The following is a 17,407-nucleotide window of genomic DNA, read 5'->3' on the forward strand; positions in this document are numbered from 1 at the left end:
GCAGTTTTTTTTTCCATAGTTTCTTCTTATCACTGAATATAATATAATGAAATCATTAAATATAACTTATAAAAAAACAAATATAATTCGATAACTCAAATTCATTCGAATATTATCTTCAACTATTGCAATCATCAAATAAAAACTGTGCAACAAGTGAAACTTATGGCACCACTAACTGTATTCGTGTGATGCAATTAAAACTCCTGGTTGTTTTTTGCAAATAACACCCCAGGATTACCTCATTGAAGCTTGCATCACAGAAAAACACAGGTAACCCAGGTCAAGAAAGTTCCCCTTTTGGCATCCGTTAACTGCTCAATGATTATCCTAACACTCAGAGAGCAACCTGTCTCCTTGGGTCACTGCTGAACTAACAGTTACTCAGGGATGCTGTTTGCTGAACAACTATACTGTGAATACCACACTTCATCATTATCAATTAGTTGCTCCACCCTCTCAAAAGATCGATAGATCGATAAATCGATAGATCGATAGATCGATAGATCGATAGATAGATAGGATAGACAGACAGACAGACAGACAGACAGACAGACAGACAGACAGACAGACAGACAGACAGACAACTTTGCTTTACTGGGAAACTTGATTTAGTTTTTTTTTTTTTTTTTAATTTATTCACATATTTTTAATTTAGTTGCATTTAATTTTTTTACCTATAAAACTCCAATGATCAGTTCATACAAGGAGAATGGGAGTTATTATAAAAAAATTTAAAGCATTTATTTTTGGTAGCTACAGCTAAACCAACAGTTTGAATGTTAGTTTCTCAGGTGTAAAGGTGAAGTGGTAAGACAAAGGAAGTATGACACCCTTCTCTGTTGACACAGTGAAGTATTTAATTAGCCCTAATCCAATTGAAGCATACGGCTTCCTGTTAAGAGGGGTGCAAAGGGTCGAAATAAACAGCTTACAGGACAGTTAAACCCTACAGATATAGTCTACAGTCTATAGGATGACAAGCCCCTATCCTTGTTGACACACTGAGCATAAGTCCATTCCACAGACATGACCTGACCTTTGGTAACTGCCCCTTGTTTGTGCTTACTTAACTTTAGTTCCTCTCAGAAAGTGCGTACTTTTCAAAAGAACAGTCAGAACGACTAATTTCTTTGTGCACTTCAGAAAGTAAAAAGTTTCTGTGTGACCAAAGTTGTATTTTTTTTTGGTGGTATTCTGTATCTGTATAAAAGATCAAACATGACTTCAGAATAAAACACCACTTGGAGATGGATAGTGGTTGCTACCAGTTAACATGATGCTAAGGCCCTCCAGGTAACTAGGGGCATTTAGTACATTTGGGGCAAAGTCAGAGCAAAGTCTTTATAAACTTAAAAAAGTTCAAGACAGATCAAAAACTATAGCTATCCTCCATGGTATTACATGCTAAGAACACTGGGACACTAAAGAGCTGGTCTCTTTTTCACAGAAAATCACGTCTGGAAAAAACAATCGCGAACCAAAAAATTGTCAGCTTGTAAAGATGCTCTCTTCGAAGCTCATCCAAGCATATTCAAATCATTTTCCAAGCCTATCCTGCAGATAAATGAAATTCAGTATATGATTTAGAAGGGGCACAGTTGGGCAACAGTTGGTTGATCCAGAAGGCATGGGCTTTTATAAGGGATAAATAAAGCTGAGTGGTCAAAAAATGACTGATTAGAGCATGGCTGAAAACCATGGTGACAGACAGACTCCTTGGTAAACACATGTAGGAAGTCGGCAGTTGTGTAAAGACGGACACGCGCTAATCAGTGCATACCAACACCTTCGGTGCCCAGACTCTGATGAATTTCTCAGGAACAGATGTGTCAACTGCCTGCCCCTACACTGCACCGCTTAAGTGTTTGAACCACTCAGGACATTAGTAGTCAAAGAGATTGGTTGCATAAATGAAATGTCTGTGTAGAGCATTTTAGTATAAAAGAAGAGGAAGAGAAAAACCTTTTGTAAACTTAAGAGCTATAGAGTATGTTATCAAACGGGACTATCTCAAATATGAGATAGGAAACAGTCTTGAAAAGGTTTAGATGTTAACAAAACTTTCTAAAAGGTTTGAAATCTCAAATTAAGGGTTGTGACTTCGATAGTGTCTCGGAGCACTAAGACAAAGGCAGGAGAAGGGGGATTATGACACCTCTGACTGTTCAATCTCTATAGAATTGAATTAGATGTAATCCAATTGAGGCGCACGGCTTTCTATTAAGAGAGGTGGCAACGAGTTGAAATAAACCCCTTTCAAGACTTTTAAATTGCAAACATCAAAACAAGGAACATGTTAGGCATCACGAAAAGAGATGCAAGGTGAAACTTCTGGCTGACTTAGTTCCTTTGTTTCTCTTCTGGCTTGTACAGTTAAAGAAAAATAATTAAATCTGTGTTATGAGATGTAGATTTATGACTGAATAAGACAATGCATACACATAAGGGATAATAATGCAAATTGCTAATATTCTAGTTCGATGGACGGCAGACGGCATACTTAGGATGAGCCGAATACCACATGACAATATGATTATCCTTTAAAGGTTATAAAACAGCAATGGCGATAAGTGCTTTTTATGGCAATAGTCATACTGAACATTTTTTGGCTACACAGCTGTCTCTAAGAAGCGGAAAGTCATTATATGGATTTGGGTTTAAAAAAAAAAAAGTAGTAATGTGATTGATTTGTGTTGGAATAGACTTTTGCTGAGCATTTTCTGAGTCAGACTCAGAGTCTCATTACCTATCAGACCCATAGCCCCCGTTAAATCCTGTGACTAATATCCAGTATACCACCGGCACTTGAGAAACACAATGAACACCCACAACGAGGCTCACAACACATGTTGGTTTATTCACACACACTGCAGATGTGCATGAAGACTGGCAAACACTGACAGAAACTTTTAGTGACTCTCATCCTGTCTTCCAAACATTGCCGAGACGTAAAATTAACGCTTTCATATTTAATCAAAAGACCCATTTACTGTGGTGAAAAGACAGGGGGCCCATCTAAGGTCAAACAAAATCATTTTTGAGAGACCTGTCTACGGCATGGGTTGTTGACAAGCCGGATTGCTCGGTGTTTAGGTGACCATGGTGATACTGGACAGTAGAGGAGGAAGCATGGGGGGACTGCCAGTACAGATGCCCACAGACAGACTGCCTTGCCTGAGAGACAGGAAAGCTGCCGGGGCCTCAGACAGCTCTCTCCATCACCCCCTCCATCTCTCCCTCCCCTCCCATTGCCATCTGTGAAGCACAAACACATTCACTAACACACACACACACACATATAAAACTGCACGGTGTACACTAACCAAGAGGCCCAGAGACACTCAGCCACGATAGCAGGCTTACTAAGACTGCTGTTCCGGGTAACTGCTGACATACTTTAAAAAGACTATGAGAGTTTTGAGTTCATGAGGAAGGAGGGAGGAAAGTAGAACTGCTGAGCCAGATGGCTGGTCTAAGCTAAGCTAAGTACTGAAGAAGATTGAGATTCTAGCCAGGTGAAATTTCCTCTTAATTTTTTTGACAGGTGGACAGACGAGAGCCGTCTGGGGTTGATAGCACTGCCATGTTGTCAGTAAGCAGAGAATGTGTGTCTGCTGTGTGTGTGTGTTGTACTGTGGCGACATGTGCAGTTGTACTGATGGTGTGACTGTTTTTGTGTGTGAATATGTTATATGTGTCTGTTATTCTGTTTATGCATGTCCATATGGGCAATAGCCTATGTGTGCGTGTATGGCTACATTTTGTTTATTTTCTCAGTGTGGGCGTGTGTTTCATCTTTGGTAAGCCATGGTGGTTCAAGCCTGCACTTGCATCAATTACAATGGATGGCGTTGACAAGTGTAATGATAAGGCAGACAGTCACAGAGAAAAGCTACTGCTTCCAGCACTCTTCACGTCTCCTTTCTTCTCCCCTCTAAGGGCTATTCTAACTTTTCCCTTTGATTCACCGAGCTTAGCCCTGTTTTTCTTCCTCTCCTCACCTCTTGTCTCCAGTTTCTTTCGTAGAAGAACATAGACGAAATATATTTTGTGACGGCACAAACAGCATAGTATAGATGAGAGGGTCTTGGAATTACACTGTAGTTAAGTCACGCCATTTGCAACATGACCATAGTCTACTTGTCTTTTCTTCCATTGAGGGATCAGATTTACAGTCTGGAATGTAATCCATATTTTGCTCCCTATAATGTATTTGCTGAAGAAAAACATATTCCATATGTTCTCATTCTAAAATGGCACAAACGATTATTTGCCAATGCCTAAGACACGTATGCTGTGAAAAATACATGGCACAATTGAGGCTAGCACTGTTCTCGTGCAGTGTGTCCAACTTTACACTCATCTACATAATCTTTTTTTAGATTCTATTTTGAACAATGTGTCATTGTTGGGTGTTACCAACAGACCACAGCAACAAACATATTGTATAAGAAAAAAGTTATGAGTCTCTCTACTTGCTGCAGTTCAATGAAAAAATCCATTTTGAAATAAATCAGTGCACAGCTCCAGATCATATCTTAAATTTATACATGATTATGCTAACTAATTGCACCGTCCAGAGGACTTTAACCATGAAAAATGAGAGCTTCATCCATGATGCTGAAAATTGCATGTCATAAGCGAATGCAATTTTAATATGTTTGACTGGGACCATGAAATCAACAGTAACCACAGAGAAAAAATTCAAAACAGAATCACAGAAAGGATTACAGCCAAATAAGTGTGTGGGACAGAAAATAAAGTTACTGTCAGGACTTTCAAGACGATTCACATCCTTAATGCCACCCAGCTACCGCAGGGTAAAATTATGAGCTTGTAACTTGTAACAATTTTCATTGCAAAAACTATTAATGTTAACTTAAAAATTCTTACAATGCCATAATTCCCAACAAACAATAACTTTCTTTGAATCTCGGGTTCAATTTTTAATCACGTTTAAATATTCTGTTAAGGCAACACTTGACATGAATGTTGTTATAGACATTCTCATGTATATTGTCTAGATTCTCAAATCCTGCGATAAATAGTTTTACAACTGACTAATTGTATAAGTAATGATCAATAAACTATAATATCTTCACCCATATATTGTTTGGAAACTTATTTCAGAGAATTTTAATCATCTTACTGTGAATATCTGGTGTATCGATCTGTCAAATCTCCCGTTAATAATTAATTATTGGTCTGGGAGAGACAAATCCATTTTGTGATCAGTTGGGTGAATGGAGACGGTGCACATTTGTTCACGGAGGATGAAAATGCTCTTGCACAGATCAGCAGTTTAGATACACAAAGTCATACACATGTATGTGCACACAGTTGCATTGGTTCTAATCTGAAATGCATCCAATATGTGGAGCTATCAAACAGCACACTGGGAGGCAAAGCTATAACCTGTACGCGAGTCTACCCAATCAGCATCTTTTCTGCTTATGGTATAAAAAGGGCCAATCTAATGTCCCAGATGCAGCCCACTCCTCTGACCCAACACCACCACAGTAACATTAACAGTCATATTTCACTTGTTAGCACACACCAATCTAGTTGTGTCAAGCAAGGATTTGTAATGCATGGTAGTCTGTCTGTGTGTATGTTGAAATGATATACTGTTCAGAACAAAAAAAGAGAGCAGCATCACACCAAAAATCTTTGTTGTCTGAACAAGACAAACAATGAGGGAGTACATAGAGATACAGTAGGTCAATGTGCAAGAAAGCAACAGAACAACACACTTATAAGTGAGAATTAGGGGACAAGAGAGACTGTAGGAGAGAAAGAAAAAACACAACTGAGAGTCAGTTATTCTCACACAGAGATTCAGCCCAGATCAGCCAGGAGATAAAGGAAGAGGATTATGCTGGCTGAATGACTTGAAAGTATCCTGATTCTCCTCTGACTCTCTGCCATTTCTACAAAGTCCCCTCTGACAATGCAACCATCTGTTAGCTGAATGATTTAAAAAAAAAAAAAAGTAGCACATTTGTGAAGTACACTGTCATGTGGAGGTCATTCAAACATCCCAAATCAAAAAAATTCAACTGAATGAGCCGATTGGCAATGTCTGGTTGGTTGATGAATCCACAGAGAGGAAATGAGGAAATCATTGACCAGTGATGTGCTCTGATTATTGTGCTCTATAGACAGGACTCACCACAGAAGCAGACGACTGGTTTGATGCCATCCAGAAATGAGGGCTCCAGCAAATCTTGTCAGAGAATAGCACGCACAAGGAAGACATTCAGCATCTTGTAAATTGAAAGAACAGAAATGCATGGAAGAAAATTAGTATTTGTCACATACAGAAGATTTCATTTTGTGATTTGTTTTTGCATTTGATCATCATCTCCATCTATTAATGATAATGCTGTGCTTCCTCCCAGTGCAGGCATTGTGTACCAACAGCACGTAAATGAAAACATCCAATTATGGGAGTAAAGTGAATTAGCAGCTAGGTTGTAAACAAGCTAACAGTTTGGAGAATTTAAAACCAGTTATCTAGAAACAAGATGGTATAGCCACAACTTTAAAAATAAGACTTAGGCTGGATGAAAATTTCACTAGGACTCAGCAGACCTTCTAATCTGAGTAAGTCACGCTTTTTGTTTTTGCAAACCACAGCCACTTTTCTGCCATCCTGGTTGTTCTAAAACATCTGTGTCTGGTAATAATTGGTGGCTGATGTTTGTTGACAGTCATTCAATTCATTTTTGTTGTACTTAATCTTCATTCAATTCATGTTTGTTGTACTTAATCTAACACTGTGAAATGTTTCCTGGTGAGGTAACACAAAGATTTAAAATAATCTAATAAAAAGTTCTTGATACAGTTTTTGAGAAATCCAATATTTTGAGCTTTTTTGAAAATAAAGTGAAAACACTTCATTAGGCCTGGCTAGACTAATAATAGCTGTATTTAGTGACTTGCACCACACGACAAGATAGCTCTATATTCAGTGGTCATATTATCACCCTCTTTTATGTCTGTATATATGAAGAATCCTCATTTATATCTATATTTCAAAACACCATTATCCGTATGATCTGCATAATTAGGTCATCTGTCACCCTTTTATTTATATCCATAATACATCTGAGCCATTATACCTCTCTAAGTTACACTTGGATTACACAGAGTTTGACTGCTTTTTTAACAGTTATTTTGCAGACCTGAAACAAATCATGTTGCACTGCTCAGTTCTGCCTTCCAGTGAAAATAAAAGCCTATTCTATTCTATTGTAAGGCCAAAGTGTTATTTATTTCCCCTTCAATTTTATACAAGTATTTATAATGTTTCAATTAAATCACTAAGCTCGAAGGGTGAATGTTACGCAAGTTGGGGGGAGTTTGGAGAAACCAATAATGTTGAATGTGAATTGTGTCCAACCCAAACATTATCTCCCGGGCTATGTTCGGTTGCTCAGCTAGACAAATAGTGACAACTCACTCGTGCCCACTTTCTATTTTGTGAGACCGAACACGGGGGGCAGTTGTCAGTATCTGTAACAACTATGGAGGGATATTAAAGCTTCCTTTCATTTGACAAAACCATTTTGCAGGAACAGAAGAAGACAGATTATTTTCTTTCAAACTAAGCGGAATCATTTTTTTGACATATATAAGGCAGCTGAGATAAATGACAAAAGGAACAAGCGATTAAAGCTGATAAATGTTTTTCATTTAAAAAGGCTTCTAACGTGTTGTTATTTCTTCATCGCTAACATCAATCTGATGTGTGCAAAAATCATTAAGACATATGTCATTTGTTCATTTACAATCTTTTATGTGCTTATGCTTTTTTTGACTGCAGATGCCCCAAGCTCAGTGAATGAAAAATGCATGACATCCATATCTTCTCTCACGATATGCCAGTTTGCAAATTTAATTTAATTTAATCACAAGTCAATATATTGGTTGTCAAGTCGCAGTTCAGCCCATCTGAGAACATGAAGGAGAGCTCTGCAATGGATTAATGACGCTGTTATACCACACATCACATTTAATTTACAACCCTTTTTGATACTAGTTAGTAAATAGATATCTCAGTTTGTTAAATGCCCATTGGCTAATTTCCCCATGAGTCTCTCCCTCACCTCATGTCTCATTTTAAGAATCAAGGATTTAGACAACTGGGGAGGAGGACAGGATGAAATGTATGAAATGAGTGAAGCCATGAGTAGTGTTGTATTTTCTTACAGTTTGCTTTTTTTCACAAAATGATTTGGCAGAAACTGTTCAATACTATGTAATGGGGGCTGGGGGTTATGCATTTGTAAAATGTCACACTGTTCTCCATGCTGGAGGCAACAAGTACAGAATGAAGAATCTCATAGTGAACATAAAAATGGACTTTTAAACCGCAGTGTTTGTTCCAAATACTTCATGTCATTCCCACAGTCCAAACTTCTTTTGGACAATATTTTCAGTGTCAGACATTCTGCTTCCATCAGCCTCTTGAGTCCCATTCTATGCATCAGCGAGTCAAAACTCTATTCCTCGCCAGCAGATGGACCACTATTACAACTACGGACATTTCACTTGACTACCACTGTGCAACACTCTCACATTTACAATACATAGTCCAGGGTTTTCCCAAGTATCTATTAAGTCCCCAACTGTTGAAAAATCAAGTTTTCAAGAAATCTTCTTGTTGTGGCAACTGGACTTGAATTTCTTCACTTGAAGTTAAGAAATTCACTTCAAGTGAAGAAATTCAAGTCCAGTTGCCACAACAAGAAGATTCACCATGACCTGGATCACTGAGAAGCCTCCACAGACAAAAATCAAGTTTAATTCATTTGGTCAATTGATAGAATTTTAACAGTTTTCAGAAGAAATTATGAACATGAACTCGCTCAACAAAATCTAATTTTAGATATAGGACAAATGTTTGTTGTGAAATTGTGAATAACCTTGAGGCCAGTCCCAATTCGATATTCTACTATCACAGTTATCTGAGTAAGCTGGAGGCCTTGACTGTGCAAAACACATATAATGTAAATATTGTAAGCAATAGCATTTTAAGGAGAAATACTCAAGCTCGGATCCTCACATCTACTGAAAAATAACTGGGACCTCTTAATGAAATGTCCAGAAAGTAAATGTTTATTGGCCACAGGTACATTGTCGGTATTATTCTGCTAAGCACTCAACAATTTCACAGTGAAAGCACGCGCTCAGTAATAATGTTTTGTAATAATCCTGGATCACTGACCTATGAGTAAAGGCTTGCACCTTTTCACCGGTGGCAATGACAGTTATTTTGATTTTACTTCCCAGTGAGGTTGGGTTATAAAGCAGTGATACTTTCAGTTGACCTTAAAAAGGATATTGATTTCTGTAAAAGGAGGGCAACTTGCAGGGGTTCCCCTATGCCCATCTCTCCCTTTTTTCCTTTTTTCTTTGAGGCTATATTGGTATCACCAGGGTCAGAGCTCTGACTTTCGGTAGGCTCAAGAAAAATTAATGACATCTGATCAAAGAATGGAGCTGCTTTTAAAGAAGTCATGACATTTAGGGATGTTTATTATGTTTATTGTCAATCAGCAAATGCAGGACACCCCCTCGCCCCATTGCATAACAATATTTATATTGATTTTTTTCTAAGGAAACATTATATGTATCATAAGAAAACATGAGACAGCAGTTAAATCAAACATATGTATCAAGTTGTATGATTTTAATTGGTACTTCATAAAAGTTACAAGTTCACAAAAGGATGTTATTTGAATGCATTTCTATTTGATGTATAAAAGTATGTTATTATCCTTCCCTTTGAGAAAGAAAATGCTATCATGTATAATCATTTTAAGGCAAGTGGTGAGTTAGTTATACAAAAGGGTCAAAGACATAATGGGCTATAATCTTGCCAACAACATTCCCACCTCACAGATCTGCTCCTTCTAACAAAGACCTTGGTCTCGACCCTCAGCTGTCGCTTCAGCCTCATTGATTTTCACTGGCAGACCTCCGATGACTGGTTCATTGTAATATTGCCTATCGACATGTTAAACAAATTTAAATTTCACTTGTCAATTAAATGAATGTTGCGCCAGTGATGAGAAGATTCCACTAATTGTCTCTCCCTCACTGCCTCCTCCTCTTTTCTCCACTTTTTCTTGTCTCCCTCCTCTCCTCTTGCTCTCTAGCCATTTTCCACATGGAGGAGCAGGGCATGGGGCTTTGTGCCGGCGGGCCCCCTTCCCCATGTCAAAGATGGCTCCTCAGCCTTTTCCCCAAGCCCACACTCTACTCACTCTCCACCGGTGTGTGTGTGTGTCCGTCTGTGTGTGTGTGTGTGTGTGTGTGTATCAGGCACATAGCGAACTTCAGTGAAGAAATATGCATTTCAGGATAAATATTCATCTTGGACCATATCATGAGTAGAGCTACATTCCTGGAAACATAACACGTTTACTCCCTCATACACTACACAGACAAGAGCAAAGAAACACACTTGTTCTTACAATCTCCCACACATGCATCTTGGCAATAATCACCCCAACAGCCCCAGGGGGGCACAATGCCCATTTGGGCCCCTAAACCATATTAGACAAGGGCCATGATACGCCCAAGGCCCTCGGTCTTTGACTGTCTCCAGAACAATGTGTTTGTTTTGCTTGACTCAGATAATATAATTTGGCAAATCTTGACAAAACGTCTCTACATCCAGGTGATACAGAAAAACATTTGATTAAGCAACGGAATTAGTTATTTATACAGGCCGTGGCCCTATAATTAGCATGCAATGTGTATTTCAGGTACCAACTTCTTGACTTTCACTATCAAAAAAGTTATGTGCATTTATATTAACATATTCTAAAGTAGCAGAATCCCAACTTTGTCATTTAAATATTAATTATATTCAACTAAATGTATGATTTTGCACACAACAAACAATATCTAACAGTGTTGCCTTTCATCATTGTTTGAAAAAAAATGGAAATTTCTAGTCCTATAAACTCTTTTTTTTTTAAAGTACTTGTTCACTTCAAGCTTGGCTTACCGAAAGCCCACTCCACTACTGAACAATCTTCATGAGATGATTGGATATTTTGTGAGTCAACAAAACAAATTAGTTATTGCAGGTGCAGGATAAATGAACTAAAGTAAAAGGACCTGATTTTCTGTGTGCATTTCCCAGAGCACCCACACAAGCAGATGTCCTTCTCTGATCATTTTGACAAGAATGTCATTCTAAGCTGTGTAAATACTCCAGTATTACCATTCAGTAACCATTGAGAGCGACAAGACATAAATAATACTTTTTCTTTAGTTAAAAACAGAGCTTTCAATGCAAAAATGTACAAATGGTCCCACATTCTCACAAGCCAAAACAACCTTAATATTCAGTACTGACCATTCCTGCCAAAGTTACATTACTGGGCAAGCCTATGATGGGAAACATCGCAGCAGGCCAGGGCAGACAAGTTGGTTGCATTTGCATGTCATCAGATCATACAAAATATCTCAATGTCTATAAAATTGAGATACAATGTGCTATTAGCCTCAGACCACTTGTGTAGAAATGTGTGTATGTATATGTGCATATATGTACAGTATATAGGCATATGTATACAAATAAATGTAAATTCAACATGAAAATGGAATGAAGCGACATATCCTTACACATGCCTACAGTAAAACTGTGGAGAGAATTAATATATATATTAATTGTGCTTTTTAGGTCCAAAATGTGCAAGATTACCATTTTGTTAAAATGTTTTACAAACTAAATTCTTCATTCAGGCATTGCTAGGTCAAGTGCAGCAGGATAAACGAGCTGTCCTCATGACTGGGTCATGGTGTGACAGTGTTTAAGAACTGCTTAGGGATAAAATACTTCTGGAGGGGTAGTCACTCTTTTTTTTTTTTACTCCCTTGACTTCCCCTGTGTGAGTCCTCCTTTCACTCTGTTTTTCTCTCTCACTTGTCTTCTCCTTCCAATTGTACTATCATAACTCCTCAGTGAGAGCAGTGTGTGCGTGAGACGGCCAAGGCTGAAGTACTGTTTGTGCATTTGTTTAGTCATGCGAAAGCGCGTGTGAATGGGTGTATTGCCGGTGGAGGAGTGCTGCAGAAGCAAGAGTGCAGAGGGAGACAGAATTCTGCAGAGCAAGAGTGACTTACATGCTGCAGTGCGATGGTCAAAAAGACCAAAAGCAAAAATTAGTAGTTATGTAGTTAATATGCGTCTACCCCAGCACACAGAAATCAGGCAAACAAAAAGAATCCCTGTAAAAACTGAAATTCTTGGAATAAGGATAATGTCAATGTCACTGCAGTGTCTGAAGAAAAAAAGGCTCAGGATAAAACCATATAATAAACAAAACCAAAGAGTTCCTTGACAATTCATACATAAAATGAGATTCATTAGCTCAAACAGTAAGATCAAAACACTTTTTCAAGATCAGTACATCTCAGCTGTTTACAAAGAATTCCTTATCAGAATACAATCATGTGTAATCTCCCCCACAAAGTGCACCCTCCCCCCCTCTGCTTCCAATCCTCTATCAAAAGCATTACACGGCAGTTTGGACCAGACACGAGCAGCCCCTCTGAAGAAGTAAATGACATCACCATGACTACAATAAAAAGTTCAATTCTCGACAAGTAGGCAGGCAGATGATGGGCTGATAGAGTGGTGTGTATATGTATCTGTCGGTGTGTGTGTGTGTGCGTGCTTTGTTGGAGTTGTCCCCTCCCCTTTCCTCCTTACGCCACCCTAAATCTGCAGTACCCTTTTCCCCTCAGCAGCTGTTGGTCCTACTTCATAATGGGTGTGTGTTGTTTTGTCTGCCTGTATGTATCTAAATAAATGATGAGTGTTGGACCTCTGGGAAGGAGCTAGTCAACCATGTTGGCCAACTGCAGTTTTATCCGTTCCTCTACCATCTAAGATCTACAGCAAACCATGGCAGAGTGCAATGGCTGGTAAGAAAGAGACCAACGGTTATATTAATCCCTGACTTTTGATGCTTCTGCAACTTACTACAACATGGAACCCTGAGATAGATCACACAAAAAACAGAATCATTCCATTATGTCAGCACTATCATATGAATGGTTTTGACACCACGGCTTGATCTGAAAAGTCAGAAGCCACATATTGCGCAGACAGACGTTCAAAAAGCCTGTAAAAGTATAGACAGAAATGCAAACACAGTGCATCAAACAGAAAAGAAAAATGTGATTGTTAGGCAATTGACTTCCATTGCAACTTCACTCCCGACAGCACAAACGATACTATTTCCCAGCAATTTTCTTGAACCACATAGAACCATTAGGTATGAATTACAGAAGAATGGAGAGGAAAACAGCAGATGTGTGCCTGCCTTTATGCAAATGTACATGACATGACATATGTATTTCACTTGTAGAATAAGGTGCATCACACATAAGGCACCTCTCATATCCATACCCAATTTCACTTTTCCTTTTCCATTACTCTCTCACTTACACCAACACAGACGGAACCAAACACAAACATGCATATGCACTCATGTAAACATCGCCAGGCACCTATTAACAGTGTGAGTAGACTGATTTGTAATTCATACCTACACTACAAGCAACTTGAGACAAACAAAAACATTAATATCACAAAAGTTGAGTTCTTCAAAATATGTCAGCAGTCAGCCAGCCCTTTGACTCGTCTCTCATGCAAAGAGAAAAAAAAAGTTCTTGAAAACCTGTTTTTTCTTCTTTTTTCACATAAAGGACTTCGAGTAGAAAACCTGCTGTGAACGTTTCTCTAGGTTTTTTTCTGATAGGGATTCCCTGTGATATGTAATAATGTAAAATTCAAGACCACCTTTGGCATTTCTTAATCAAATAAAAACCTTAGGAAACCAATTTGCATTGTAAACACATCATGCAAATCCTGTTTGCAATGTTGGGGGTCTGTGGGTATGGAGGTGACTGCTGAAAACCGAGGACAGAGAACTTGGGACTCTCCTGGGCCACCACGCATGCAGTACTGCCTACACCCACAGACTGCATACCCCCCTTGGAGTGAGTGCCCACCTCTTGACCTCCTCCAACTGGGATGTCAACGGGAATTTAACACAAGGATCCCAAATTCCTCTAAGGTGATAATTGTTGTAGCTGCTGACAGGGGGGCCATCAGGCGCAGGGTAAACAAGCAATGGCTGTCTAAATACCCCGACTCACATCACACTTTGCTATGGCTGTAACTTTGGTAAATTACACCATTAATCCTGGTGTGACAATGTGTCACCCTCATCAAGCATTGGGACAATTTGGTGTCTGAACATCCAGTTGTCTCAGTCAATTCTTATCCATCAGTCAAGAAAACCACTTCTGATACATACAACTGTAGCATGTCAGAGTAAGTATGCAATACTGTCTGTAGTGTATGTATGATCAGAACTTTTCAATTGAAGATGGAAAACTCAGTGTAACTCATCTGTGTAACCAGTGTTACCCATCTGCTCTTTCCAGAACTTTGTTGCATGCACCTGTTTTCGCACCAAATGCTTGTTGACAACAGCAGACTTAAGAAAATCATTTAAAAAGTAGAATGCTGCTGTGTCACATCAATGCTATTTAAAATCTTACTGTGCACAAAATATACGAATGACCCAAGAAGTGCAACATAGGGTTATGCTCAGCAAATCTGTCCGTTATTTTGTTTGCTGTTTTTTTCCGATGATGCACAAACATTCCAGATAATCAATATCTTCCATAGGACAACTGCGCCTCATACCAAGTACTCAATGTTTTTTTTTTTTGTTTTGTTTTGAGGGTCAATCTTATGGACAAGTATACATGAAGAAATGACTTGGGCTTTAAAAAGACTGAAAAGAAAACAATTTTTCCCTGTGTTTTTGGCGCTAACAGACACAGACACAAAAGATATAAAAGAAAAAAGACAAAGAAAAAAAACTACTTGCGCTTAAAAAAATAATAATTTAGCATATTAAAAAGTATATACTTGAATTGAGTGCATTATCAGTGTTGGTTAGTTGGAATAAGGGAAGGGTCTAGTTTTATGCTATTTCCTTGTCTCTGCCCACATGTGGTCCCCCAGCCACACTGTAAGGGAAGGTTATAAAAGCCAAGGGGGTGATTAAGAAGCAAGAATAATGGCCCCCACAAAATGAGGAATGTGTTTAACTGTTACAACAGTTCTGGAATGATCCTTAATCGGACAGCAATAGCAATATTAAGAATAATTTGCTGTTCTAATACAAGCAAGCAGCAGTATCATCGTGTTTTTCAAAAGAGACGGTTATGGAAAAACATGAGAAGCACAAACAGGAGGAAGTAAGGGGGCACGATTTATGTCTGGGGATGACCAAGGAGGATTAATTTGGGGTATCTACAGCTGTGTTGACCTTTTCGTCCTTTCTGCATTGTTGGAGTTTGAAGAATCCTTTAAATCCCGGATTAGTGAAGCCAAATATACAAACACCTCCACCTCCCTTGCTCTCACATACAGACAAACCGAGGGGAGCAAAGGGAGTTTTCCAGGTTGGCTGTCTTCTACCTGAAAATCAAACTGAAACCCCATCCCTTTTCTTAATTACTGGACTTTTGTGGCCCTTTAGGGCTCTGTGCTTTATCTGCAACTTCACATTTTCTAACCTGCCACTTGACATGGCTCACCCAGCTGCCAGCAATCAAGTAGCAGAGGGTAGCAGTTGTGCTCACTGAGTCTTCAGGCAGCACCTTGATTTGAGAATTGCACATCATCGCCACGGGTCCTGCTAAGCCTCAGTAATTACAGGCCAAACATCCCATTGTGCCGCCAACCCTACCAACCCTATGTACACTGACCTGGCATAATGGGGGTGGAGTGTGAGGTGCGGGGGTGGGGGTGGGGGCATCCAAAGGGATGCAGAAGGTCACGGCTAAGGGTCGGATTCTGGGGGTGTGGGTCTATGCCTGACAAGACACTCGGGGTGTGACACAGTTTAAGGAGAAATAAGACCAAGCTCCACTAAAGCATCCATACTGTCATCTTCAGTTGGGATACATCCACTAAACATCCTTGTGTGTTTTTAATGTGTGTGTGAGTCTGTTTGCATCACCAGTACACACATTTTATGTGTGTGTGCCTAATTGAGAGGTAAGCAAAAAAAAAGTCACCTTTAAAGTTGCCAATAAATATCCTGCCTGTAATGTTAAACACCTGCCCATAAAGCCCAGAGGAATGCTAAATGAAACCAAGTTTCAGATCCTGTCTCCTGTCTAGGGTTTGAACAAGACCCTAGACAGCAGGATTTGTAATGGCTGTAACCAGGATTATTGAGTTCAAGCAGAACAGTCAGGAAGTATGAAAAAAAAATGTCATGGTTTACAATGATTTATATGTGCTCTCTAGAATGTTTCTGGAAGTGCACAGAGGATTCTGTAATATGATTTTCGAAGGAGGTAATGTGTCTAAACACATCATTGCAAGATTTCTCCACCACTGCATTTCCAGCGGACTGATCAAAGCCCCTCATCGCACAGTGTTTAATAGTATTGGACACATGGGTGTTTAAACAATAAGTGTTTTCAATCTTCTATGTTTGGATGTGAGCTAGATATAGTATGACAGATGATTACTGCAGCTCAAAACATGCTGATCTTCTGACCCCTGTGTCATAAACTCCCTAACCACACCATGCACATATCCACATTTATGAACACATGCCTGTACACGCACATCATGCAAACACACACATCCATTCAGTAAGATACAGTGACGGGGCAGGAAGAGACTATCGCTGTGTGTTGGAGCCTCCAGGGGTGAAAGTGAGAATGTGACCCCAGAAGCCAAAGACGCTGTAATTTGGCCTCTTCTCTGGTTTCGATTCCCCTCACTGCTGACGCCTTCCTTCGGTTGCACCTGTCGAGTGCCAAAAGCCCCCCTGCCCAGGATCTGTCACCACAGAGAATATATAGCCCCGCTCCCTCGTCCAGTCTGCCTAATTATTGCTGTTCTCAAACTGGCCCCCAACAACACAATAGGATGTGGTGTTAAGCTGCTGTTGTCACCCTTAGGCTCATCTCAGCAGTTCTTCCTCTCTTCAGTGCCCCTCCAACAAGGGCCAGACAAGGCTGACCAGGCATGAGAGTTTACTTCCAGAATCACAAGCTGAACCATTCAACCCAGAGATTAAGCACTGCTGTCTACACGCAACCATGGATAATGAAGCTATCACTCCAGACCGGCAGGCAACAGCAGTGTGAGTTATGTATGCCAGTAATCCCTCAGCCTGCTGCACACGTGCCACATAAATACAGAAGCTGCACCACTGCATGCATGCATGCATGGGTCATGAATTATTACTCATGGCAGAGAACTCACTTACAACCAATTACTGTTCCTCAACAACCTTGACTTGGTTAATTTATAATATTGGCAACTTCTGAT

The 17,407-nt window shown here is 39.5% G+C and overlaps 1 protein-coding gene and 1 pseudogene across 9 annotated transcripts in view; both read right to left on the bottom strand.

Annotated features, from left to right (window-relative positions):
- Nucleotides 1-17,407, bottom strand: part of LOC147227795 (uncharacterized) — a 412,630-nt pseudogene that overhangs the window by 122,954 nt on the left and 272,269 nt on the right.
- The window catches only part of LOC147227797 (uncharacterized), a 101,438-nt gene that overhangs the window by 67,915 nt on the left and 16,116 nt on the right, over nt 1-17,407 (bottom strand). For all 9 annotated transcript variants that reach the window (XR_015107007.1, XR_015107009.1, XR_015107010.1 and 6 more), the window contains one exon: nt 6,176-6,269. The gene's annotated coding sequence lies outside the window, so the exon portion shown is untranslated. The remainder of the gene's footprint in view (nt 1-6,175; nt 6,270-17,407) is intronic.

This window comes from Fistularia commersonii, chromosome 13, assembly GCF_037954325.1.
Source record: "Fistularia commersonii isolate RoL2024-O1a breed Wild chromosome 13, RoL_Fcom_v1.0, whole genome shotgun sequence".
Classification (NCBI taxonomy): Eukaryota; Metazoa; Chordata; class Actinopteri; order Syngnathiformes; family Fistulariidae; genus Fistularia; species Fistularia commersonii.